Source organism: Podarcis pityusensis (assembly GCF_964106645.2).
Source record: "Podarcis pityusensis genome assembly, chromosome: 4".
Taxonomy (NCBI): domain Eukaryota; kingdom Metazoa; phylum Chordata; class Lepidosauria; order Squamata; family Lacertidae; genus Podarcis; species Podarcis pityusensis.
In genome coordinates this window covers 51,687,229-51,702,124 of record NC_138027.1, presented here as the reverse complement: position 1 = coordinate 51,702,124, position 14,896 = coordinate 51,687,229, and the positions used below count along the sequence as shown (strand labels likewise).

General features: G+C 43.3%; 1 long non-coding RNA gene across 1 annotated transcript; it reads right to left on the bottom strand.

Annotated features, from left to right (window-relative positions):
* Positions 1 to 7,478: 7,478 nt before the first annotated feature.
* Positions 7,479 to 14,819, bottom strand: LOC308476142. The gene is made up of 2 exons (XR_013985771.1): positions 13,048 to 14,819; positions 7,479 to 8,628 (listed from the first exon to the last, which is right to left on the bottom strand). It is a non-coding gene; the product is annotated as an uncharacterized lncRNA (long non-coding RNA).
* Between the last annotated feature and the right edge of the window lie 77 nt (positions 14,820 to 14,896).

Below are 14,896 nucleotides of genomic sequence, written 5' to 3'. Positions count from 1 at the left end.
TTGAACTGGGTGTGTCTGCTGACAAGACAAGCCCTATCCAACATTCTCATCCCTAGATATATATTTTAGTCACAGGATAGAGCTCGTATTGCCTGTAGGCAGAAAAAATTCAAGATGTGGAGCTTTTCTTAGAATTTAAACGCAGAAATAAGGAAAGACATATGTGTTCTGTTTATGCTTATAATGCAGTTATTTAAAGCCAAGGGCCATGGGGGCAGTGGGCAGAGAAAGAGATTCATGTCTGAGTTGAAATAAGGTTATCTCAGTTCTAGTCTGACACTCTAATTACTGCACCTTATTTGATCCGGAAGGATTGGTTCACATCTTTTGACCCTTTGGAAGTCTTGGGCAACAAACCCACTTCCCCCAAAGATCACACTTTTTTGCAATAAGGAAAGTGGCAGAGAAGTACACTGGGGAATGTGGAATAACACTTGCATGATGCAACATCATCTGACCTCCCCACAAACAAATGAGAACCTCCCTGAAAACAAAACAGGACGAATATTCAGAATGGAAACAACATTGATTTAATGATGGCAAGTTCATATGCTCAGGAGACACAGAATAGTTACAACGAGGGTCCAAAAGATTTAAATGTAAGGTTTAAAGCATGCTTTAAAGGAGCGGGGCGGGGGGCACTAAGGAGACTTTATTGTTTTTTAATAGCTACACTTCTACTTTTAATCAGCATAGCTGGAAGGAATTGAGACGCAACACCTTGCTGTGGCGTTCACTGAGGCCCAGATGACATGGGGAGAACATTGCATGTTTAAACAAACATGATTAACCTGGGTGCTTTTGGAGAAGAAACAGCCATGGGGCCTCATAGCTTTTTGTGCTGCTTTGCCCCCAAGTTTGTGATTGCAGTAAACACCACTTGCAGGTGCAATCAGCGGCCAGGAGGGAGGAATTTTCAGTAAACAAACAAACAAACAAACAAACTAACTAACTAACTGGTGTGAAGTCCCAAGCGAGAGAGATAGCACAATGCCCAGGTTCAGCACACTTTCAAAAACGTGACAAATATCGTGTATATTTTGGACCCTGTGCAGGGGCGGAGGAAGGGAGTGTGGCAGGTGTGGGCCGCCCTGGGTGTCACCACTGAGGGGGGTGACAAAATCCTTCAGGATGACAACAGAAATTGTGCGGCAGCGGCGGCAGCGGCAGGAGGCCCCATTAGCTAAAGTTGTGCTTCAGGTTAAGAACAGTTGCAGGTTAAGAACGGCCCTCCAGAACGAATTAAGTTCTTAACCCGAGGTATCACTGTATCTAATTCAGCAGGAGCTTTTCCCAGCCTAATCTGAAGAGGCCAGGAACTGAACCTTGGGTCCTGTATGTGCAAAGCGTGCTCTTTGCTGTGAGCTATGGCTATCCCTCATTTTCAATACAAAAATCGCAATATTTTCAAAGGAACATATTGCCTAAGAATACTGAACTCTTTTTTGCTGTTGATGAAAGACCCATCCTGACGTTTGACTTCCCCTTTTTTCTAGTATCAAAACGAATATATCCTTTTTGAGTGCATTTGCTGTAACTTGAAGCAGTTCCTTTAACATCACAAGATAAGCAGGGCACCAAAGAGAGGGAAACACCGCCACCAAGAGAACATATTTGAGAAGTTCTTTATACAAGTTGATGTGTTTTAAGACTACAGGGGGCTAACTGGTTAAAGATTATGGGTTCAGCAATAATAAAAATAAAATATATAAATTTAAATACTAAGCAGTATCAGTTAACTGCTGAGATGTCCACCAGTGGTGGGAATGTACATAGAAATGTTGCCTAAGAAAAGCAGTAGTTTAGTGGGTGCTGAAATAATGACAAACTCAGCTTTCTTTCCCAGCAGGCTTTGCAGCACCTCACAATGTCTTGGACCATATTTCCTCCATCTCTGTGTTCCTAGGGAGACGTATTTCTGTCCCTGCCTCCCTAAGTCCTTCACTGTCACCTACTGCTCACCTGTCTATGTCCAGGTTAATTTTTTAATTCTTTCCTTAGCAGGCTTGCTTCAGGAAATCAAGAGGGTACAACTCAATCCAACTTGTCTCTTGCTGTAACAGTCCCTGGTATTTCATAAGATCCTACCCCATTTCATGAATGAATGAATGAATGAATAAATAAATAAATAAATAAAGTAAAATAAATTATTTTCCTGAAATGCTCTTCATTAGATCTGGCATGTGAGAATTGTTTTACTTGTTTTACTTATTTACTTTACTCGCTACACTGTTTTGTTATGATTGGAACAGTTTTACTTGTTTTATTGATTTTTATAACTATATTATATTGTAACCTGTCCTGGGACCTTATACTGAAGGGTAGGCAAGAAATTGTATAAATAATAAAAATTGTTATAAAAATAGTCCTGCTCACAGGGAGCCACAAGAACAGAAAAATATCTTTTGACATCTTTTTTGCCAGCCACCCAAACATTTGTCTATAAACTCCAGTATTTTCTTATAGCCATTGATTAACAGAGGACGATTCTGAGGAGAATCTTGAGTGCATTTCCTTGTCCCAACTGACATAGCTGGAGAACAGCTGAACAAATCATACCAATTATAGTGTGTAACATTTTCTTCATCAAACCATATGTTGTACCCTTAAGGCATATGGTCCGTGTTTCATGGTTTCACAGTTGGCTGAGATTCCATTTTGTGCACTGTCATCACTATTTTCTTATAGCCAAATGTGCCTGTCTGAGGCAGAAATGGCTCATGTTCTTTATACATAGAGATGTGCTTACTTGATCTACTCTAGAAGGACATCTCTTTGCCACCCAAACATTTGTCTACCACTACAACTTGGTGAAGGTAAATGTTAATATCGTTTAGTATTTATGTCTGGTGATATCCAGACCAGTATTGGCTATGTTGTTGTTGTTTAGTCGTTTAGTCGTGTCCGACTCTTCGTGACCCCATGGACCAGAGCACGCCAGGCACTTCTGTCCTCCACTGCCTCACGCAGCTTGATCAAACTCATGCTTGTAGCTTCAAGAACACCATCCATCTCGTCCTCTGTCGTCCCCTTCTCCTTGTGCCCTCCATCTTTCCCAACATCAGGGTCTTTTCCAGGGAGTCTTCTCTTCTCATGAGGTGGCCAAAGTATTGAAGCCTCAGCTTCACGATCTGTCCTTCCAGTGAGCACTCAGGGCTGATTTCCTTAAGAATGGATACGTTTGATCTTCTTGCAGTCCATGGGACTCTCAAGAGTCTCCTCCAGCACCATAATTCAAAAGCATCAATTCTTTGGCGATCAGCCTTCTTTATGGTTCAGCTCTCACTTCCATACATCACTACTGGGAAAACCATAGCTTTTACTATACGGACCTTTGTTGGCAAGGTGATGTCTCTACTTTTTAAGATGGTGTCTAGGTTTGTCATTGCTTTTCTCCCAAGAAGCAGGCGTCTTTTAATTTCGTGACTGCTGTCACCATCTGCAGTGATCATGGAGCCCAAGAAAGTAAAATCTCTCACTGCCTCCATTTCTTCCCCTTCTATTTGCCAGGAGGTGATGGGACCAGTGGCCATGATCTTCGTTTTTTTGATGTTGAGCTTCAGACCATATTTTGCGCTTTCCTCTTTCACCCTCAATAAAAGGTTCTTTAATTCCTCCTCACTTTCTGCCATCAAGGTTGTGTCATCTGCATATCTGAGGTTGTTGATATTTCTTCCGGCAATCTTAATTCCAGCTAGGGATTCATCCAGCCCAGCCTTTCACATGATGAATTCTGCATATAAGTTAAATAAGCAGGGAGACAATATACAACCTTGTCGTACTCCTTTCCCAATTTTGAACCAATCAGTTGTTCCATATCCAGTTCTAACTGTAGCTTCTTGTCCCACATAGAGATTTCTCAGGAGACAGATGAGGTGATCAGGCACTCCCATTTCTTTAAGAACTTGCCATAGTTTGCTGTGGTCGACACAGTCAAAGGCTTTTGCATAGTCAATGAAGCAGAAGTAGATGTCTTTCTGGAACTCTCTAGCTTTCTCCATAATCCAGCGCATGTTTGCAATTTGGTCTCTGGTTCCTCTGCCTCTTCGAAATCCAGCTTGCACTTCTGGGAGTTCTCGGTCCACATACTGCTTGAGCCTTCCTTGTAGAATTTTAAGCATAACCTTGCTAGCGTGTGAAATGAGTGCAATTGTGCGGTAGTTGGAGCATTCTTTGGCACTGCCCTTCTTTGGGATTGGGATGTAGACTGATCTTCTCCAATCCTCTGGCCACTGCTGAGTTTTCCAAACTTGCTGTTCAGCTGGAATACCATCACTTCCACTGACCTTGTTATTTGCAGTGCTTTCTAAGGCCCATTTGACTTCACTCTCCAGGATGTCTGGCTCAAGGTCAGCAACCACCCTACCTGGGGTGTACGAGACATCCATATCTTTCTGGTATAATTCTTCTGTATATTCTTGCCACCTCTTCTTGATGTCTTCTGCTTCTGTTAGGTCCTTACCACTTTTGTCCTTTATTATGGTAATCTTTGTATGAAATGTTCCTTTCATATTTCCGATTTTCTTGAACAGATCTCTGGTTCTTCCCATTCTGTTGTTTTCCTCTATTTCTTTGCATTGCTCGTTTAAGAAGGCCTTCTTGTCTCTCCTTGCTATTCTTTGGAAATCTGCATTCAATTTCCTGTATCTTTCACTATCTCCCTCGCATTTTGCTTGCCTTCTTTCCTCCGCTATTTGTAAGGCCTCGTTGGACAGCCACTTTGCTTTCTTGCATCTCTTTTTCATTGGGATGGTTTTAGTATTGGTATTGGCAATACCAATATTGGTATTGGTAATACCAATATTGGTATTGGCTATAGACAATGCTAAAAAGCAGGTGACATCTTTGGACATTTTGCAAACTTCAGAAATGAATTGATTGGTATAGCTATATTGGGGGAAATAGTCTTTGTGAAATGCGTAGAGGTTGGCAGATTAAGGTGAAAAAAGCAGCAACATCTTTTTGGCTGCCCGCCTCTCAAGTAGTCATACATTTACATATGGAGCCAGAAAATGAAATCTGATTAATATCCAAGCAGAACCGCAAACTCTGCATATTCTCTGATTCTTTTCCAGAAGGATGTTGCTTTTCAGTCCAGTTCATTGAAAGTTAAACAGCATCTTGAAACTTCCTACATAAGATCAATTGTTTTATTATACCTGCCAATTTTCATTTAATCTGTCCCCTATGCTTCATATTCAGAGCCAATTTCTCTGCATTCCCTAGTCACAATATGAATCACAGAGCCTATTCTCCATGGTGTTTATGTTTCGTATCTAAGCAACTCTTACATATTTGAGTTTATTACTTCAGCAAAGGTTTGGGTCAGTTGTTTTGAAGCAAGGCCCCTTCTCGGATTCCCTCAATGAAATGACCTGAAATGGCAGACAGGCTTCCCTGAAAAACAGGTTGCCCATCACTACTATGCCCTTCTGAAATGTGCAGCTGCTGCATATTGTTCCAAGATGCCCGGCCAGTATCCTGCACGAGCTGAATGTGTGCCCAGAATTCTCTGCAATGCAAGGGCTCCTCACCAAAGGAACCTGAAGGCAGAAAGTATGGAACTACTGATTTTGTTTATATATCCCGTTTATGTTGAACTAATGGTTTGTCTTGTGCAATTCCATTATTTTTAGTTCTCACCTTTTACATTTGACTTGTCTTTCACTCTTTCTGATCTCAGACATGTGCCCTGGAAGGTCAGCGTTATAGACATAAGAAAAGGAGTCGGTATTTGGGGACTGTTATATTCTTAGATGATGCCCACATGTATTGCACCAAGAGGCATTCCCACCTGTGTAAGCCAGGAGGAATGCTTGTTCTTAGATGATGAGTGCCAGTTAATATTTTGTAAACAACTGTTTTTTTAAAAATCCATTGCCATTTCATCAGGAGCATGCCTTTACTCAATTAAGAATGCTTTAATAAATTAATTCAGCAAATAGAGTAAATATTGTAGATATTCTGCCCTGAAAAGGGGCACATCAAGTCACCTGATGGCAATGAGATCTAATTGGTGGTATTAGTCAGAGCCTGAGAACCTCATAGAGCTTCAATGAAGCTTTCCCCCACAAAAATATCAGGAAGAACTTTCTAACAGACTGATACAACAACAGAACAGGTTCCCGAGAGAAGTGATGGACTTCATTAGTCATGGTCATTTGTCATGTATGATCAAGCTGAGATTTCTGCATTGCAGGGGGTTGGACTAGATGACCCTCAGGGTCCCTTCCAATGCTACAATTCTATGGTTCTATGAACGTCTGGAATCTAAATCAGGTTTTTTATCTAATGTGATGATCTTAAAGTATTAGCCTCCTGGCCCAGTACAGTACTCTATCTCCTCTTCATTAGTTCTCTTCTGGTTTGTTGTCTGCACTAGTGATTCAGCAGTGAGGAGTATGGGGAGATGGTTAGTTCCTTGTGGACCTTAGCAACAGGGGTTGTGGTCTCTGGATATGCTTGTTTGGGGGTATATTGACTGAGAACCTGTTGCTCAGGCCCAGTGTTGGGGCTTGTGACTGTGGCTATCTGTCCCATGGCCTTTACCACTGGTACTTCTGATCTCACAGGTCTCTCCTAATCTAGGTCTGAATACAAGCTGCTGCCAAAAATGGGGTCATGACAGCAGCTTCTAACACACATTTTTTAAAATCATAATTTTATGGTTAAAAATAAGCTTCAAGGATAATATTCAGCTTAGTTTTACTCAAGAGTACACTCACTGAAATGAATTAAAATGATGGAGTTAAATACCTTAATTTCAATGGGTCTACTCTGAGAAAAAATTGGTTGAATACTGCCCAAGTGTTTTTTGGAGACTTGTTTACATATAACAAATTACACCTGCATACAATGGCATAAATTGCAGTGCTAATCCAACAGATTGAAAAATGATTTCATATTTTTATCCTATCATCGCTTAAATTTTCTGGTGTTTTATTATTTCCAAACTTTTGCATTTTTTTCTTCAAAAATAAACCTTAATGAGCACTCATTAAATTTGTCAAAACTAAGGTGCACATAAGCTGGGGATTTCCATTTGTACAGTAATAGATTTTGGCTGGTAAAAAGAGGGCAACTGCCAACAGCCAAGTCTGTGACCTTTGGATGGTCCTCTATCAAGGCCAAGCACCCTGCAGAATATAGTGTGGCTAAATAAAGATCAAGGCCAACTCAAAGTCATGACCAGATGCTGAGCCTCAAATAAGTATTCAAGACATATTCTAAGTGTGTGGGGACACATGCTTTTTCACTCTTATTTTAGTCGGATGTTATTAGGAAGACATTTTAAGAAGATGCTTTAATATTTGAGTATGACACTGGAAACTCAGCTCTTAAACATCTGTGTGGCAGACTTGACCTGATCTATCATAGTATCATGGCTTCTTGTATGTGTTGGTGGAACAACCATTAGAATTAGGTCACAACCTGTTAGTCTGAAATATCAACTATATCAACAGTATACCAAATATCAACAGTATACCAAATCCAGTGCTCCTTATAGATGAAGTGTTTGCAAGTGGCTCCCTGCATTTTCATCGCTGCTAATTTTCACTATTGCTTTCAGGCACATTTGACAGGGGAGGAAGGGACAATTTTTTTCAAAAAACCCAAACCAGAAACAGATGGAGGAGCAAGTCTACACTGATTATCTGCTCTAACCACCAACACTGTTCATATGAATACTGTGTGCTCAAAGCTGCTTTAGTTTCATAGTCTTGCTCCTCAGAATATAAAAGTATTCATCTGCTGTCTTTCTTTGCTTTTAGTTTTTATTATGTAATGAAAGGGGAAATGAACGTATGTGCAAACATAAAACTAACTCTTAACCTAAAGGATTATCAGGGCTCAACCACGGAGCCTCCATGTGGCCAGTTATTCAGAGTCAGTTTTTTGGCTCTCATCCAGCCCACCACTGAGTCCAGGCACCAGTTCATGGCTTGCATAGCCTCCCCTGATTCAGATGTTACAGAGAAATAGAGCTGGATATCACCAGCCAACTTGATGACACCTTGCCCCAAATCTCAGAAAGACCAGCTGAAGCAAGGCTCCAAAACCCAACATATCTCACTCGGCCTGAGACTGTTCTCCCCAACACACATGTTTTCCTTGTAGAGTCACTTTTCTGTCATTGACCAGGCTCATTTTCAGGCCATTTCTCTCCCTAAAGATATTTTCAATCTGCTACTTTCTGGGAGCCCCATTCCCCACCCCTACCACAACAAAAGTAGAAATTGCCAATATTTCAAACAGTTGCACTTCAAGAGGTAGGGGAGGGTTTTTCTGCGGCATAAAAGTAGGAATGGGGAGAAAGGCCTCAGAGTGCTGGGTTGGGAGGTCTGTATAGAAACAATGTATGCACGTAGCATAAACCTCACTCTGGGCTGATCCACACTAATTTCCCTTGACATTTTCTAATCACAGGTCCCTGCTTTTCCAGGAAATCACAGACCTGTGCCTAGAAAGCATGGTGCAAAAGATAAGTGTGAGTCCATTATTTCCTTCTACTGCACTTTATGATGCTGCCCCAACATGGTAATGAAGAAAGGCCTATATACAGTATAAATAAAGGGAAGTTTGCCCCCTTGTGGCTGGTGAGTATCAATTTATTTTATATTACTGTACCTGTACTGGCGGGACGCGGGTGGCGCTGTGGGTAAAACCTCAGTGCCTAGGACTTGCCGATTGTATGGTCGGCGGTTCGAATCCCTGCGGCGGGGTGCGCTCCCGTCGTTCGGTCCCAGCGCCTGCCAACCTAGCAGTTCGAAAGCACCCCCGGGTGCAAGTAGATAAATAGGGACCGCTTACCAGCGGGAAGGTAAACGGAGTTCCGTGTGCTGCGCTGGCTCACCAGATGCAGCTTGTCACGCTGGCCACTGTTACCATAAAGCACCAATGCTGCAGCAAGCAAAGGCTCTAGCAGCTGAGCCAGCTGCTTGTGGCTGGAAAGCCAGACAGGATGTTTGTGACTGTTGCCATGGGAACAAAGGGGCAGTCCATTCTGTACTGAGCACTGGATGTTAGCTCAGTGTGTGTGTGTCATATGACCCGTACTGGATGTACTTGGGAGGAGTTTCTTCTTGCTGTTGTTGAGTGCAGACATGATTCTCTGTACTGATGTAAGAGGCAGAAATAAATGATGTAAATAGTTTTCTGTCTGCTTCTTTCCCCTCCCTGGGGACACCAAAGGGGAGAGAGGAAGAACGGTGTGTTCCTCTCATACATCTGAGAAGAATCGCCGGACCTCGCCTGCTTATCAGCAGAGGTTGGGAGACGCGGGGAGGTCGACAGGAATATCTGCCGGTGCCTACGCTGTGGCACATTCCTCTGACCCAGGCAGAATTCCAACAGTGGTAGCAGAGGATGGTTTCGATCCATCGAACATCTGCATGAGAGGCTGGTAAATTGTCCTCCTCTGCTCCAAGGAGGAAGAGAAGCGTCTGAAAGATGCCAGAGGCTCCACAGACAGCTGATGGAAAGAAGAGGTGTTTTCCAGAGCAACAAAGTTCAAGGTATGCTGCATTTCGGGCTAAAAGTGTGAACGCAGGAAGATTAATTCCCTGGTTCACGGAGCTGTGTTTCAAAGAAAACAAGAGCTCCGGAGGAAGAGGCCTGCAGCTTGAAGGCTGAAGCCTGCATTCCACAAATTTTTGTGGTAGATAAGATGTCCTATTGAAATGCATTGTTGCTAGGTAACGGTCCTGGAAAGTTACTGGCAAAGGGGCTGGACTCTGAGTGTGAGCCTGGGAAAGCGAAACAAAATCAGAGAATGTTTCGGCTACAAGGTTTACGAGCTCTTGGAAGGGACTTTTCAATAGCAGCCTGAGTTCAGCTGCCAGGTGCAAAGAGCGTAAACAATTTGCAGTTTGCTGCGTGAGAAAGAAAAAAACAACTGTTGGATTTTACAGTTTGTTTGACAGTGAGCTGGAGGCTTGGCTTCAAGATGGATGCAAAGAAAGGGGGAGGTTTGCCTTGCCCACCTCCCTTAACCGATGACAATTATTCATCTTGGTCTGTAAAGATGAAGGCCCTGCTGCAGAATCAAAGGCTTTTTGATGTAATTGAAAACCCCATCCCTGCAGCACCAACCAGAGGTTGGGAGTCACAGAATGTAAGGGCCAGGACTGCTATAATTCTGTGTGTCTCAGATGATCAGTTGGTGCATGTTCAGCATTTAGAAAATGCGAAAGAGGTTTGGGACACGCTGCGTACAACGCATCAGAGAGATGCTGGTTCTTCAGCGTTGCTGTATTTTGAGAAATTGACCAATCTGAGACTTGCGCCTGATGGAGATGTTCAAGCGCACCTGACAGAAATGAAGTTTCTGCGTCAACAGATGGTGGAACGCAATTTCCGTCTTCAGGAGGAAGTGTTTTGCTTCATGATGATAAACAGCCTTAGCCGCACCTACAAGGTTGTTGCCAGTCAGCTTGGTTCCCTACCGGCCGCGCAGCTGACCGCGGAGAGAGTTTGTGCTGTGGTCCTGAATGAACACGACAGACTTGCTGCACTGGAAGAAAAAGACAGGGGGAGGGAAGAACAGAGTTCTAATTCCCCCACTGCTGATGCTACTGGAGAGCATGGTGTAGCATTGAGTGCTGTCCGATGCTACAATTGTGGACAGACTGGGCATCTACAGCGAAACTGTAAGAAGCCGCGCCAGTCAAGAGGAGCAAAGAGCAGCTCTACGAAGCCTCAGGCGTCAGGCAAAAGCCGTACCAAGTGCCAGGTGAAACCTGCAAAGGCTATGATGGCGAAAGGAACCACGCCAGATGTTGGGAACGCATTCATAATCGACACGGGCTGTACAAAACATTTGTGCCCGCACAGAGGACTGTTTTCGACGTTGAAGAAGCAAAGCTTCACTGTGAAACAGGCCAACGGTCAAGAGTTGGAAGCGACTGGAATTGGGACTGTGTATCTTGAGAGTCTGAACTTGACTATAAATGATGTTTACCTGGTTCCAGAACTGAGATTTAATCTGCTGAGCGTGTCGCAGATTGCAAAGAAAGGACTGAAACTGTCCTATGATGCTAAAAGCTGCAAGATCTACAAAGATGGAGAACTGTTTCTTACTGCCAAAGAGAAAGATGGACTGTATTTGTTGACTTTTGATCAAAGTGATTACATGAAATGTAATTCTTCTGATTCTAACGAAATCTCTCTTGCAGGTATGACCAGTGTGAGCACCAGGAAGGTGACGAAGAAGGTCGACAGAGCATTTCAGCGGGTGTATGCTGATGTGATTGGTCCTCTAGAACCATCTAGAGGCGGTGCAAAGTTTTACCTTGTGTGTGTGGATTGTTTCACTAATTATTCTTGGGTTTATATGATGGAGAAACCGCAAGAAACTTTAGAAAAGTTTCAGGAGTTTTGTGACAAGGTTAAAAATATGCATGATGCTAACATTGATTGTCTTTTCACAGATGACAAACAAGTTTTTCTGTTACAGAAGTTTCAGAAGTTCCTGGATGGAAAAGGGATAGACCACAAAGTGGCAGTTTCGCAAGAAGCGTGGAACAGGGGGGTCTGTGTAAAAGTGAACAAAGAATTGCAAAAGGGAATGAATGCACAATTGCTGAGTTCACATTTGCCACATGAATATTGGGCCGAATCGCTAGCGTCCTATCTTCATGTGTGGTTGAGAAAGGTCTCAACAGAGTTGGGATGTTCTCCTTTTGAGAAGCTGTTCAATAGAAAACCTTCTGTTGCCTATTTTAAGGTTTTCGGGTCTCATGTGAGAACAGAAGCTCCAGGTGGAGTAAAGAATGCCAGAGGCATTTTTGTGGGTTATGAAAAAGGTCTCTACAGAGTAATTTTGTCTGAATCTGGTCAGGTGATTCTCACAAGGTTTCTAGAGAGTGCTCCTGAACAGGAGAGGTTGATTGTTCACGCATTTCCCACAGAGGATTCTGATGATGATGAGTTTGATCTTATTGAGTTCAGTAGTACTGATCATGACAGCGATAGCTCAGACAGCTCAGTTGTCACAGTCATTGAGAGGAAATCTCACATAATGACTAGACCCTCAGAAGAGGAGGATGAACCATTGATTAAGCTTAGTACTGGTTCTCCAGAGAGTCCAAAGGTTGAACCAGTGAGCACAGAGGATCAGAACCTCTTACGTAGGTCTGAGAGAGCAACGAAGGGTGTACCACCCAAGAGGTATTCAAAGGAGTTTGCTAACCTTGCATATGTTGCTATTGTAAACGACCAAGGACAGATTGAAGCTGTGTCTGAGTCAGAGACAAAGGCACAACAGAGAGTTGTTAACCGAGGTAATGCGAAGTCACACAACCAGAGAGGTACATTGGTTAAACCAGTGGCGGGTAGTTCCAAGGGTGGAACTGAAACAACAGGGGAATGTTATAAATATAACAACTGTTTGTTTTCTTCTCTGGATGACGCTTTGCTCGCAGCACACATTGATACTTTAGGGGGAGTATGTTACCATAAAGCACCAATGCTGCAGCAAGCAAAGGCTCTAGCAGCTCAGCCAGCTGCTTGTGGCTGGAAAGCCAGACAGGATGTTTGTGACTGTTGCCATGGGAACAAAGGGGCAGTCCATTCTGTACTGAGCACCGGATGTTAGCTCAGTGTGTGTGTGTCATATGACCCGTACTGGATGTACTTGGGAGGAGTTTCTTCTTGCTGTTGTTGAGTGCAGACATGATTCTCTGTACTGATGTAAGAGGCAGAAATAAATGATGTAAATAGTTTTCTGTCTGCTTCTTTCCCCTCCCTGGGGACACCAAAGGGGAGAGAGGAAGAACGGTGTGTTCCTCTCATACATCTGAGAAGAATCGCCGGACCTCGCCTGCTTATCAGCAGAGGTTGGGAGACGCGGGGAGGTCGACAGGAATATCTGCCGGTGCCTACGCTGTGGCACATTCCTCTGACCCAGGCAGAATTCCAACAGCCACGTGACCCGGAAGTGTCTGCGGACAGCGCTGGCTCCCGGCCTCTAGAGTGAGATGAGCGCACAACCCTAGAGTCTGTCAAGACTGGCCCGTACGGGCAGGGGTACCTTTACCTTTACCTTACCTGTACTGGCAAAAACTTTGGCTGGATGCAGGGTTAAAAGACACTGGATAATTTAAATGGCAAATTGATCCTTCTATGGTGGCCATTTTTTTATTTTGTTTCAACTACGGCAGACCAACACTGCTACCTACCTGTAACTAAACCCATCAACACAGTTCAATGTCCATTTCCTTACTCTATTCTTTCCATGTGCCTGGGATGAATCCAGCGCAGTTAGATGGTAATAGGTCCATCAGTGCAAGCTTTACTTTTCATCTTGCTGGACAGAACAATCTTCGCTCTCATTCCTTTTCCCTCCCCTCATATGCCATACCTTGCAACGCTGAGGGCAGGGGCCTTCTTAAGTAATGACATCCTGTAAGTTATTCTGATATCCTTTTTGGCTAAAGGACAGTGTATAAATGACATGAAATAAATAATAAAGGGACACAAATTTCTATCTGGTCCCAAGAAGCTACAGGGCTGGATCCCAGCTAACAGTATCTATTTAGAAGTCTCACTGAATTCAATAGCACTTACTTCCAAGTGAACCATTCAGTGGGATCAGGTGTTAAACAGGGTTGTGTTATTGCCTCAACTCTGTTCATTATTTTCATTGCCATGATCCTACACTTAGTTGAAGGGAAACTCCCCACCGGAGTAGAAATCATATATCGAGCAGATGGAAAGCTCTTCAATCTGAGCAGGCTGAAAGCAAAGAGTAAGGTTACAATAACTTCTGTCATAGCGCTTCAGTATTCTGATGACAACGTAGTCTGCACATGCTCAGAGGATGACCTCCAAATCATCCTAATTATCTTTGCAGAAGCTTACGAAAAGCTTGGCCTATCACTCAACATCCCAAAAACCAAAGTGCTGCACCAACAAGTACAAAATAAACCCTCTGCAGTGCCACAAATTCAATTCAATGGTGTAACATTGGAAAATGTTGATCACTTCTCTTACCTAGGTCGTTATCTTTCCACAAGGGCCAACACTGATGCCGAAATCCAGCATTGCCTGAGATCTGCGAGTGTGGCTTTATCCCGATTGAAGTGCAGAGTGTTTGAAGACCGGGACGTTCACAGGGAAACTAAAATGCTTGTTTACAAAGCTATTGTACTACCAACCTTACTATATGCTTGTGAAACATGGACCACTTATAAATGCCATCTCCAACTCCTTGAAAGATTCCATCAACAGTGTCTCCAAAATTTTTTACACATCACTTGGGAAGACAGGCGAACTAATACCAGAGTACTGGAAGAAGCAAAGATCACCAGTGTTGAAGCAATGATTCTTCAACATCAACTTCTTTGGACTGGTCATGTTGTGCGGATGCCTGATGATAGTCTTCCAAAGCAACTACTCTATTCCGAACTTAAATGGAAAGCGTAATGCTGGTGGTCAACAAGAGGTTTAAAGACTGTCTCAAGGCAAATCTAAAAAAAAGTAGTATAAACACTGACAACTGGGAAACACTGGCCTGTGAGCGCTCCAGTTGGAGAACAGCCTTTACCAAAGGTGTCATGGGCTTTGAAGACCCTCGAACTCAGGACGCAAGGGAGAAACATGCTAAGATGCTTGGCAAACCCTCAGCGTGATCAACTCCCGCCCAGAAACCAATGTCCCCACTGTGGAAGGATATGTGGACCCAGAATTGGCCTCCACAGTCACTTAGGGACACACTGTTAAAACTGTGTTTATGAAGACAATCTTACTCGGCTAAGAGAAAGAAGACTTCCAAGTAAGTGGGGTCGGAATTGCAGCCTAAGCCCCACTGAAACCAATGAGAACTAAATCATGATTCATTCCTCCTATTTATTTCAATGGGACATGAGTGCAAGCCACGTAGTTTGGAGTCAAGCCC